The sequence below is a fragment of the Grammomys surdaster genome, unplaced genomic scaffold (assembly GCF_004785775.1).
Source record: "Grammomys surdaster isolate TR1022 unplaced genomic scaffold, NIH_TR_1.0 212, whole genome shotgun sequence".
NCBI lineage: Eukaryota > Metazoa > Chordata > Mammalia > Rodentia > Muridae > Grammomys > Grammomys surdaster.
This window is the reverse complement of record NW_021604657.1, coordinates 5,609,254-5,623,156: the sequence shown is the minus strand read 5'-3', so window position 1 is coordinate 5,623,156 and position 13,903 is coordinate 5,609,254.

Here is a 13,903-nt window from a genome sequence, read left to right as displayed (position 1 = left end):
AGAGAGAGAGAGAGAGAGAGAGAGAGAATTATTCAAAAGAACTTTAGTCCCATCTAAAACATATGACATGGGAGGAATTGAACAAATTTTCTTGCTCTAGACTTATGCACTGGATCATCTTTATCTACCCCAAGGGAAGGAGTGAGTAGAGACAGAACAGAGAAATAAAATCTGAACAGATCTTCCTTCTAGCAGAACACAGAAATGAGAAGTTTAGAGAATGTGGGTTGTCACCCTGTGGATGAGGAGGCAGAATGAGTGTAAGAGCCAGAGGGGATGGAGGACACCAAGAACACAAGGCTATGAATTCACAGAAACTGAAGCAGCATGCACTGGGCCTGCATGGGTCTGTAGCAGATAGGATACTAGAGCTGAATGGAGAAGTGGATATATCTCACAATCCCTAACACAGAAGCAATCTTCAACTGGCAACTGTTCACAAAGGAAAAACCAGTTTTCTCCAACTGAATCTCACTGAAGAAGGAAACCACACTTAAGGCCAAGCCCAGGCCCAGCAGTGGGTGGCCAACATCAAAGGAACTTGAAGGCATTTTGGCGGGTTCTTTGTGTCATAATGCTTTGTCAGGATTTTGTTTTTTCATGTCCTTTGTACATGCATTATATTATGATTTCCAGTTTTCTGTTTTGGGATTTCTGTGTGTGCAAATGTATGACTACACATTTATACGCATTTCTTGAGCTTTTTCCTTAGTGCTTTTTCTTATGTTTCTTTTATCCTATACTTGTTTTTTTTTTTTAAAGTTATTTTTGGATGTCTTTTTGTATCCCAGTGAAGGGGTCCAGATTTGGGTGGGTGAGTAAGTGCAGAAAATCTATGAGGAAAATTGTAATCAGAATATATTGTATTAAAAATCTAAAAAAAAAAAAAAGAGAGAATGTGGGTTGTCTTATTCCAGTATTGAAGACTAATTACAAAGACTGACAAGAGATTTTCAATTTCATAACATTTCCTGAAATACATTCAAAGAAAGCTAATCTATGCAAATAGATATGAAGTAATATGCTCATTTTAACAGTAGGAAAGGAAAATAACAAAGCAGTAAGGGAAAGGAATATTATATGCTCACTGGCATGACTTATAGATAGATGTTTCTAATGAAAGAAAGGCTCAGATTGCTATAGTAATTATTTTAAAGGCAACAAAATTGGATTCAACATAATCCCAACAAACTATTTAAATGTTTGTAAAAGCATAGATTCTAAAAAGTGTGGTTGTACTCTTTAAGATATATCTTTAAAATATTCTGCAAGAAGTGTATATCATCAATGTGATCGTGAAAGTTTTACTTTTTCCTGATTCTTTAATTTTTCCACATAATTGATACAGATGAAAATTGTTCATATTCAAGTATCATTCTTTAGTATATTAAATTAAAACAAAGTAAACCTTGTAAGCCTAGACAACATATTGTTATATACATAAAAGTAAATGTTCACATCTGTATAGACATACACACTAATTTTATATCAGTGAGAAAGTAAATATTATCCTACTGTAATTTATCTACAAAACTGAGACAAATGTTTAAAACACCTGTTGCTTCTATAGAGTATTATCAATAATAAAATGAATGAATGCTTTTGAAAGATACAGCAATATTCTTAGTTATTCAGACAAAATATAGTGGGCTCCATCAGATTTGAAATTCAAATTTGAAACAATTAACTTCTTTTCTTCCCCTTCTCTCTTTCCATTCTTTTCTCTCCTTTTTTCCTCCCTTCTTCCCTTCTTCCCTCCCTCCTCTCTTCATTTCTCCTTTCCTACCTTTCTCTTTCCTTTCTTATCTCCCTTTCTTCCTCCCTTTCTTCCTTTCTTTCTTCCTTTCTTCCTTTTTCCCTTCCTTCCTCCTTCCCTCCCTTCCTCCCTCCATTTCTTACTCGTTTTGTTCCTTCCTCCTTTCTCTCTTTCCTTTTTTTTTTTATAATCCTGCCAATCAATCTGAGGAATGCTAGAATACTGTTCTACCATCAACTTACTCAACAATATTTTTTTAAATTATGACTTTTGTTTTGAGTGGGTAATGTAGTATTTGGGAACTAATTGTTCTATGAAAGTTTTCCTATTTATCTAGCATACTAATTTAGGCCGTGTGTGTGTGTGTGTGTGTGTGTGTGTGTGTGTGTGTGTAGAGCCAAATGCTCTACCACTAAGCTATATTCCAACCTCATTATCCTAAACTTTTAAGTATTAATCTGGCAACTTTATTCATAATTTCCTTCCAAAACTACATTCTCTGCTCTGAATATCCAACATTTAAGTTCCTGCAGAGGACAGAACAATTGAATTAACCAGAAACCAGTTCATCAAGATAAAACTAGAGCTTTTCTAATTCAAATGGAAACTCCCAGAGAGGATACTTAAAGTGACTCCATGCTTGTAAAACTTATAGTGTTTGCCACACTGTAATTGCTTTTGTAGGGCTCTGCCGGCTCCCATCCCTGTTGTACAGTCTCAGATAAACCAAGAGCAGCAGGGAATCCAAATGTCCTCATTTCTAACTAATCCTAAAAGGGATATCTCCAAACCCCCTTGTCTGAGACCAGCCCCAGCTGCACTGCTATATCAATGGACCAATGAAAGTTAACAAAAGACACTAGGAACATGACTTCCTAGAGCAGGGAAACTAGCAGAAACAAAGTATTTCTATTGTGACTTTCTTTGCAGTGAATAATAAGGATATATACAGGAGAGGCAATAGCCAGAGAGCAGACACTGTAGAATGTGCAAAGGCCACGTTTACTCTGAGTATCAAGGTCATTCACAGATGAGCTGAGGGCAAAGGAAAGTCATGGAATCACTTGTGTCTTAGTAATATGGAACAAGTGTACAATTAAAAGTCAGTGAGACCAGAAGTTAACAACAAATCCAAGTAGGAAAACAGCATCAGAGAAGGATAAGGGAAGGCCAAATTCTGGGTATAGTCTAATTGTAGAGATGCCATAACTTGAAATCCCATGGACAGACACAAGCTAGGAGGTTAACTTCTTATTGAGCTTAGGGCTAGTACTTACTACAGTATGGAGAAGAACCAAGGTCAAGGCCTGGTGTAAAATACTCTTCCCCATAATGCAGTACAAACTAAATCTGTCTTCTCAGACCACCAAAACTTCTCAGAACAGAGAAAAGTCAGTGTCAGGAGACTCTTCTTCAGGCAAGAGCAAAAGCTGCGATTTGAAATCAATGCCTTTATCTTAAGCATTTTAATAATGTGTTATAGGCACCAAACAGATATGCTACACTGACAAAAAGATAGGATGTTGGTATTTTCAGTTTGTTTATATTTCTTCTAAAGAAGAATACAGTTCTCCTCTCCATAAAAGCCCCTTCCAATCAATAATGTGGTTAGCTTCAACTTTAAGGAGGGTTTAAAATTAACACAGGATTCTCCAGTTCATTTGTCCCAGAGAAGTCCCACAGAGTGACTTTCTAAATATTGCCTTTGTCTGGGCCGAATCAACTCGCCATGCCAGAAAGACATTACCACGAGGCTGCATTATGAGACAGCACCATCATAACAAAACAGTGCACAGCAGAGCAAGTTTTTATTAATAACAGCAGAATGTAATTTCGTTAGTTTTAATTTACCATTTTCACGTTTTACTATGACATTATCCAGATATAAACTGTTATGATGAGAAACCATTCACTAGGGACCAAAGAAAGTTACAACTCTGCTTTTGAGAAAAAGACTTTGCATATATCAGTGAAGGACAAACTAATAAAGATTGGTCTGGAACTCTTCTCTTTATGACGATTGACTTATCAGCAATAGTTCTTGCAGCACAGTTGGAAATTAAATAATTGCCAGAAACTGTAGATATTTGACTTGGCAAAAACCCTAGGTTTATCTGATTTATTTTTGTTAGAATTGGGCCCTGTGGATATTTAGAAATGTTTCATGAAAGAACAGTAGAATATAAATGAAACAAGCAAAAATCCTCTTTCAAAGGCTGCCTTTAACTCCATCCTCACTGTTGTGATAACACAAATAAACCAAAGACAAACCTTTGGTGATGGTGTTGGGTAAAAACACTACTCTAAATTAAAACATTATGGGTTGCCGACATCTGGATATTTTCTCCCTCTTCGTAATCATTCTCACCCATTCGATGTGTGCTCTTTGTCAGTGGGCACTATGGAATGACATGGAGTCTTGAAACACATGCTTAGTATACAAGGCTACAAAACAGGAAGAGCCTTACTCTGGTAAGCAGGCTTTCCTGACCTCAGCATGCACTCTGAGACAAAGCCATCCGTTGTCTACCGAGAGCAGGAGACAAGTACTCTGCTAAGATCCTGGCTCACTTTAGTAAGGATGAAGGCTTATAATTTTAAGTTTTGAAATTTTGTGCTTTAAAGTAGACATTGGAGCATAAAATGGGCTAAGCACTGTGGGAAACTCAAGGACATGAAGATTCATGGAATTCTACAGTTTTATTTGAAAAGAAAAAAATCTTGTAGACATTTGTTAGTAATACAGCTAGGTTTGGAAAATAGTTATAATTTCTAGGAAACATGTAGCTCATGTTTAAGTCCTCTATAATTAATTCTCCCTGGTAGTGTTTAATATGTAAAAAATTTAAAGATTTACATCTATTTTATGGGTGCATGTGAGTGCCTTCATGAATGTATCCATGTCATGTGTGTACCTGGTGCTCTAGAGGCCCGAAAGGGAGTCCCAGATGGTTGTAAGCTACCATATGGATGCTGGGAAATAAACTGAGGTCCCTGCAAAGGCTCCAGTACTGAAATTATTAACATTATGAGGAATTTTCTTCACATTCCTAAAAACCACTACGAAGTACATTAAAACTCCATTAGACAAAAGGATTTGGTCATGAGAGTAACCTCAGGAAACTGATTCTGATCATTCATAGATCTACATTTACTCAGATATTCCATTGTATTTTTCAGTGCAATTTGATAACTATATCAAGAATTTTAAAAGGCACATCCTTTAAGAATATGACAACATACATGATGAGTATTGGACTAAGAGTATAAGCTACTACCTCTGCCACCCATGAGCTTTTATTCTAGTCAACCATCTGATGGATATGTTCTATTTCATTAGATGGCACTAACAAAAATAATCCAAGCAGAACTTACTACAAGCCAAGGAAGCCAGAAGCAGACAGTATTTGATCTTCCTGGAATACATTGCTAAAGGTTCCCAGAGCAGGTAATAATAGTATTATTATTTGGGGGATGAATCGATTATATCAAATAGAGGCAAGTAATAGTTTCCTTGAAATTGAGAAATGGTGAAAAGAAGAATAGTTCAGGGGAAGAGAGAAAATGAACAAGTCATAGGTGCTCATTGTGGTTTGTTCAGAAATGGTGGGAAGTCTGGTATCCTCAAAATCTCAGTAAGAAGAAGATAGCAGAAAGCTTATATTTTGTTAGTAAAGGAACAGCGCTATAATAAAAGACATGGAGTGTTTTTAAACAGGTGAATTATAATGGAAAAATTGAAAGGTTGTTCTGGTGTGTATGTGGAGGTAAGACACTGGGAAAGATAAGACACAGTGAGAGAAGAGAGTTCTTAGCTTACTCTGAAAAATCTCATGGTATGGATGTTCTTATCTCATGTGCACCTTTGGAGTAAAGCCAAAAAAAGAAAATTAGATGTATGGAAATAAGGAATATTTTAGTGACCCCTGTATAGCTGGACTTCAGGTGGAGATACAAGTATAAAGTCATGGCTTTTATTGCCACAATCTAATAAGTACACAATAAGATACAGAAATGACAATATTCTTTCTCCATGTTTATTTGTGCATGTATGTGTATGTGTGTTTGATCAGAAAAAGTACATCTATCTGTTTAATATATCCACCTACCAATACATCTAACTATCTCAGCATAATTAGAGATTTAATAGGATAAAGTATAAAGAATAAATAAATACACATAAAAATTTCCAAAAGTTTGTTTCATGTTATTTTCAAATTATATTAAAAAAAATCAAGTGTATTATGCATGTATGGAATTTCTTGTTCCCAATAGCACATGGTCATACAAAGAGAAAGACATTTAAATAAATACCTAAGACTGAATGTGTCAATGAAGTTTTACTCACACCACATTAGCCACCCAAAATAATCTTCTTGTGAAGTCTGCACCCAATGTAGAAGTCTCTGTTGATGTGAGAAGAGGAAGAATAGCTAGCAAAGAGGGGGAGGTAAAGAATTCGTGAGTTGTTGGGAAAGTGCCATCAGGAGATCTGAGTGACCCAGTGACTGTCCGATCTGGAAGAGGCTTTACAAGACTCTCTTGTCCCTGCTCAGGGCTTCCTGAGGCAACAAATGTAGAACAAAGAGACTTTGTGGGGCCCCCAAATAAGTCCATTTTGAATCATATCAATTTTCAGGTATCTTCAGTCATGAGGCACGCTCATCCTTAAGTTTTTTTAGAAGGACCATTATTCTGCTATTCTGAGCATACTAATCAATTACTGAGGATATTTTGGCTGACAGTTTTAAAAAGTACAAATGGCAAATAGTATAAGATTGAAGGTTTTTTTCAGGTCTGAAAAGTCCCTTCTCAAACCTTCATCTGCTCTCTGACAGAGACTTTCAAGTGAGAAGCATAGTATTTTATATTTATTTTTTAATGACAGATTTTTCTCTAGGTATCTCAGGCTAGGATTATAGGCATGTACCAACATTTCAAAGCCAAAAAACCTAAACCACTTCACTAAAGCTACATTTGCCTATTTGCAACACCAAAGTACAAAATCCAAGAGGGACTAGATTCGGGACCCTAACCTGAGATAGGCTGCAGTCAGAGGCATTCCTCAGAGACTGACACTTTGTAGTTATGTCAGTGGGTAGTAAGGCGACCTCAAGAGTAAGCTGCTTGCTTCTCAAATAGCAAACACACATATTTTCTCACCATGGAGGGGGCCATTGCTAGAAAATCACACAGACCAAGAATTAAAAACAGGCCAAAGAAAAACAGAGAGAGCATATTCCCTGTCTTTTGTCCATAGGTTACTGGGGTTCAGAGCAGGGCCCTCTGTAGGTGGCCTTGGGATCCAGCCACAGCCCCTGAAACATATTTAAACTTCCCTTGTCTCCTTTCTCTTCTGAAGTCAGAATCATTGTCATTCCTGTTTTATAAAGGAGGAAATGGGAAGTGAGAGTAAGAAACTTACCCAGACACATAGCAAGAAACAACATTAGTCTAAGACCCCAAGCTATAATGCTGCTTCATCCCTTCACTACATATCACCCAAGGAGGTGAACAGAGCCACCTAGGAGGTCACTCTTCCTAGAAGTGAGGGCCACTGCCATGCAGAAACTAACTTAGTGACAGTGAAGACATGTTGGACTCTATCCATGTGCTGATGACTCAAATTCTTTGCAACTTTCTCTCAAAGCTGTCTAATATAGAAACCATCTTATCTCCCCCGATTCCTTCTTAGATCATAGGTCTCCCTATTACATCAGTAAAGTACCAATTAGGCCAGAAGGCATTGCCCTATATTGTTCTACTAGAAGCTTGGCTTTGAAAACTGAAGCATTAGGGCATCACATAGAATGGGTCTACACACAGACCAACTTCAAGAACAAGTGTCTATCTGCCTATATACACTGAATTTCCAGTGTATATACATAAGTCCCATTTAGCACTTGCTCAACTGGCCAGCCTGAGCAGGAAACCCTCACCCCTGGATGAGGCATATAGCAAGTTGATTAATGATGTGAGGTAGGATTGGCTGAGGAGGGAAGTTCTTCAAATGCTTTTTTGAAGAGAGCTATAACTGGAATGAGGAAATAAAGGTGTGCTTTGTAAGTAGGAGGTGGCAGGCAGCACTTAATTAGGGTTTCCTTAAGGCTGCTGGGTGTTGACTATTCCTGCTAATGGCTGTTACTAATGGGAGAAATGGGATCATTTGTTAATTTTACTTATGAGAGTGGGTATTGAAGGCAAGATGGAAAGGGAAAAAAAAGGTGAGTATGGACCATTTGGTCTAAACTGAATGAAAGTGGAAAAAACAGGTCAGGATTTTTGTTAAAGGAACAAGACACCAATTTCACATAGGGACCAAACTGTCTTGTCTTAATGTCAACATGGTCACTGACTTCTATATAGCCAGGCAGATTTCCAAGCCCTTTGGCTGTCTTCCAATTGATCTATAGATAGATTTTAAATACTGCTTCTCCTGGAGGTTTGTGTTATTAAGAATGTCTAGGCTGAGATGTAAGCCATTGATAGAACATTTATTTAGTATTTGACTTTTGAACAGATATTCTGCCACTCGTTAAAAAAATCTGTGAACTCCTACGTATTTTTACTTCCATGACTACATTAGCTATTAAAGTGGTGTGTGTGTGTGTGTGTGTGTGTGTGTGTGTGTGTGAGAGAGAGAGAGAGAGAGAGAGAGAGAGAAAGAGACAGAGAGACAGAGATAATGGGAGTTTAATTTCTATTTTACAAGTGAGGGGATTATGAATATCACTTTCTTAAAAGTTTTATATTTTATAGAACATCTTCACATTTGAGATCTCCCCTTTGGTAGAATATTTTTAAATGATCAGTGTTTAGCATTAAATAAATAAACAAACAAATAAAATGAACTTTTCTAGTCCATCAAAGGCATGCCATCTCAGTGTTCTTAGCCAGAGTTATTTGGCTCTCTAACTCCATGGTAACTCCTGAGTGTATGACTAACCGGTATGGACTGAATCAAGAACTGTGAACTTCAAAGACAACTTATTGTTCACTTGGGATTTCTGAAGAGCACACTCACCTCTCTGGATAGGCTCCTTAGAACTTATATTTCATAGCCTTGGCCTACATCAGTGTAAAGCTGATGTCACCGTGATTTAAGAAGAGACTGGTATAGACACATTGGCCTTCAGTCAAAGTTTTAGACAAGAAATTTCCACTTACCAGCTTTTGGCAAGAATATTCTACAAATGTGCTGAAGCAGGGACCATATGAGAGGCTTCTCGTTAATAGTACCCTGAGATTCAGAGAGACACAGCAGCATTGGTATTGCAAATAGGTCTAATCTGATTTTTTAGTCTCTCTAACTACACTGGATTTCACATGCCTTCACATGATGACTGATGTAGAGGACAAGGCTACCAGAGAAGAGAAAGGATGGTTAAAAATGACAACCACTATAAGTATTAGAGGCCTATAGAATCCTGACTCCACCAATTGTGACTTGGGAACTTCATGAAAATTGTGTCTCTCTATCCGGCTTGGCAATATTTTTTTTAAAAAAATGGAAAACAGTTTGAGCTATGTACAACATGTTTTCATGTTTAAGGTTTCTTGTGCTCGTTGTCCATATTTTCTCAGCCATGAATGTTTCAACCCAAACTCAGGGTAACAACATTCCCTGAGGTTAAAGCACTCAAGTACTTGCTGTGAACCCCTAAGGTCTTCAAGGAATCTTGTTACTTTGCTTCCTAGAAACCTGACCAACTAGATATAATAATATCTGTTTTATAGAACACACATACACACACAAAATGAGACTCCTAGATTAACCATGTAGATAGTAGCAGCTGTTTGTTTGTTTGTTTGTTTGTTTTAACCTCAGAACCATTACATTTAAAAATATATAATATTAAATTGGATAAACTCGGTGATGTGGACCTATTATCTTGCACATCAGAGAAGGAGACAGGAGGATAGGGAAACTGAGGCTAATGTGGCCACACAGTGAGATCCCATCTACAACAGAAAGAGTGCAGGGTTTCACATATTTTTGGAGAGCAACCATGAGAGGTAACTCCATTTATACAGAAAGCAACTAATAAGAATATATTATTTTTATTTTTATATTTAATTTTGGAAGTATTTAAAAACTATCTTTGCTATGTAAATTGGGTATAAAGGATTTCTTTAGGTTTAAAGGAACATTTAAACCTATTTAATTCCAGTCTGGACAATAATGACCTCAGAGGAGACAGGAGACAGGAAAAGACATACAAAATAAGTCCAAAGACATTCAAATAGAAGAATCTAAAAGACTTAAGCATGTGCTTCAAAACTTCTGTACATACTTCCTTTCTTAGGCCCTCCTCTTAAAAAGGAGTATATATCTTCAAGTCAAGTACTTTTTATTTACTGAATGAATAGTGATCATCATTGATTTCAACCGTAAGCATTTTTTAAGTAGTTCTCTACTTTAAAAGCTCAAAAGGTAAAGTTAGTTGAAGAAGTATGTGGTAACATCTTGTAACAGTGTACAACAATACCACAGCTAGGATACTGACATTGATAGAATCAAGGTACCAAAACGGATCGTCCATGTTATTTGGTTATAGCTACATCCACTTGCCCTGACTTACTTTTGAACCGTAGCAACTACAAGTCTGTTTTCCATTTCTACTACTTGTCATTTTAAGAATGGTATTCAAATGTAATCACATAGTCTATTACTTTTGAAGATTTAAATTTTTTTCTCTAGGAAGTCATCTAGGTTACTGGCTGTATTAGTGGTTTGCTCTTTTTTTATTTTTATTTTTTTTTAGTGGTTTGCTCTTAATTATTGACTAGTATTCCATGCATAGATATGTCATAGTTAAACTAATACTTAGCATATAGCAATCTTGTTTTATAGGTTCTCCAGGTAATCTCCTGTGCCTTCTATAGTATGATAATGACCGGTCTCTGGATAGCTTGCTTACAAAAGTAAGTGAGTAAAAGAAATATAGCTAAGTGTGGTAGAAGAAACAGATACCGGAGAACCATGAGATCCAGGCCAGCCTGGAGTAAATATACATTTAGAAGACAGAGAAATTAACTCAGTGGTTAAGATCGGTTATCCAAAGGACCAGAGTTTGATTCCCAGAATTTGTGTCATACAACTCACAACCAATTGCAATTCAAGATACAGGGAAATCTGATACCTCTGACCTCCTAGGTATCACACACACATACACACACACACACACACACACACGCACACAGACACCCACACAGAAACATACATACACACACAGACACACACATACACAGACACACACACATACAGATACATACACATAAACACACACACACACACACACACACACACACACACAGAGTCTTTCAAAAAAACATTAATTCTCTTATTTCGTACCCTGTACACTACTATCACTTCTGTGAAGCACAAAAAAATCACTTCTCTTTTTCACCTGCCCCAATACTGCTAGCACAGGCCTCTGTTCCTTTCTCACCATTGCTAACTAATACACTTTTTAAAGAGATCAATGTGTCCATTAAACAATCATTTAGCAAAGTATCTGCTAATTATTGTTCTGAAACATGAAATATCAACTGTGAGAAAAGTATGCAAGTTAGGTCATTTCTCAAATGTTGCTTTCACTCCAGTGAGACCAGGAAAGGTGATAAATGAATAAAATCTCATGAAATAGAGTCAAGTCAAAATAATTGTTGTGAATAAAGATAAAAGAGGCTGAGGGTTCTGAATGGATGAAAGGCGGGTGCCAATTTTAATGACAGAGATCTTTGTGATATTTCACAGATACAGAAATCCAGCTGAAGTGAGCAGTTGAACCATGCAAATGTATGAAGAACATTAGCATACAGAGTAGTAAGTTTAAGTATCTTGGTTTGAAAATACTCTTAATTCATAGATCTAGAGACAGTAAGGAAAAGAGAATGCTGTAGGATATGAGATGAGAGCTATCATGGAATGGTCTTTGACCTTGCTTATGTGCATTTGGGGAAATAATGTTTCCTGTACAATTCAATTCACTGGACTACTAAGTCATTGCTTTTGTTGTCTTAAAGTAGGAAAGAATGCATATCAGGGACCAGTGACCTACTGAGGCACCTGTCTAGGTAAGAGCTGATGAAATTAGTTCAAATCAGGTAGTGATATTTATGGTAATGAGTGGCTGAACTGAATATATTTAGAAAGCAAAGTAGTCATGATTGACTAAGGATTTAATAATGATAGACTAGTAGACTCAAAGACAGAGCTAAGATTTACAGCCTTAAAATGGCTGGAATATCTGGAATATCATACATGGAGATGGCAAAGATAGTTGAAAAGATTAAATTAAGCTGGTCTCTGTAATATGCCAAGTTGAAGATGCTATAGCTACCTATTGGAGTTACTAGGGTGAATAGACTTCATACTTCAAAATTTTTACTCTGGTTAAACAAAGAAGCAAGGAAGAAACATAAAAGGAAGAAAAGTTGGAGATGCCCTCAAAATTCAATGCAAGAAAAATCATTATGTAAACTATTGAGTCTTCAGTCCACAATGTCATGGAGTCATTAAAAACTATGATTAGCCGAGGAAAGTGAGAGTATAAAATCTATACTTAATATTATGAAAGAAAGCACTGAATTACATATGCTATGAAAATTTTGCAATATCTGACAGAAAGGTTAAGTGAGATAAATAAAATCTACTAACTAAATTAGTATAGGAAATTCAACATTGTTTTACTTTTATAGGTGCACCACCACCGCCTGGCCGATTCTTTATTTTCTAAGTAAGCTATTTTTATGACAACTTCATGTGTGTTTATAATGCATTTTGGCTGACCACTCTTTCTACCTACACTTTTTCTTTTCTTCTGCCTGTGCTTCTACATCTACCTTTTAAAATTGTAACACATTTAACCCTGTGTTTCCACATCTACGAAAGCACTGTAAAATAACAATGGATACTGTTGACATCTTTTTATGAGTTCCTGTATCTTTAGACTGAGTAAAGTGAGTAGACTTGGGACAAAAAAAAAATTAAAGCAACAAAGCCACATTTCACAATGCTGATTTCTACAGAACTGAATGAAACAGAAGAAAATGAGCCTTTGATGTCTTCCCTGAATGGTAATACCTAGTTGTAGGACTCAATCTTTCCCTTGTACTTTGAAAACCTCCAGACTAACCAATAGTCCCCTAACATCTCCAAAATTGTCAAGTGATATCACTATTGTCCCTGAAAATAAGAATTAGAGAGAGTATGGCCAAGTGGAAACTATGTCCCAGAAAATGTTTTGAAATACCCTGGTAAGCAGAACAGTGCCAACACAAAGGGCAGATCATCTTTGTACCAATGGCAAGAACTAAAAAGTATTTTCTCCAAATAGATGAAGAACGCAGATTTACAACTCTCCATATTTGTGGTTTTCCAACATTCTTTTCCAATCCTTTTATGGATCTTTTTAAAAAAATTATATACAACTGAAACTGGCAATGGTAATTAAATCATTAAAACCAGTCTGAGGTAGTCTTCGAAGGCCACACACACAAAAAAAATGTCATAATGATGTTTCAATTTGCCTTTATGGCAAGGTCAATGTCTAGAGAGAGGGATCCAAGCCAAATAAATTACTTACCTCCTATACAAGTGTGTTTTTCAATGCTCTATAGAGAACTTAAAGAGTAGAGAAAAATAAGGGGAAATAAATAAAGAAATCTGAGAATAAGCACAAAAGAACTCTTTAATGTCACCTTCAGGGCTTGAAACAAAATAATGTAGCTACATATTGAGATCTCAACTCATAAAATAATTGTAAGTACTTATTAGAATTCTATTCCCTTCTATACTATGTAATATTGGAAATATTTAATATTTAGCTGGTGGAGTACAGAAGAAATCAGACAAGCTGGTCTTAGATATGTTTTGTGGTTTCAACAGCTAGGACTGGCAGAACACATGTATCTTGCCTACATTTATATGAAGATTAAAATCAGAACAAAAACATAGAATAAGGTTTGATTCTATAAACCAGAGTCTGGATCCTGTTTTTGATATAGTGGTCTCTCTTTACATAATAGGGGGAAATGTATATTTCAAAGGATTGGGCTAACATGAGGAAAGATAGACATAGATAGTACAGACAATAATCTACTCTGTCCAGGGATAGGGACCAGCTTTGATAATGACAAGGG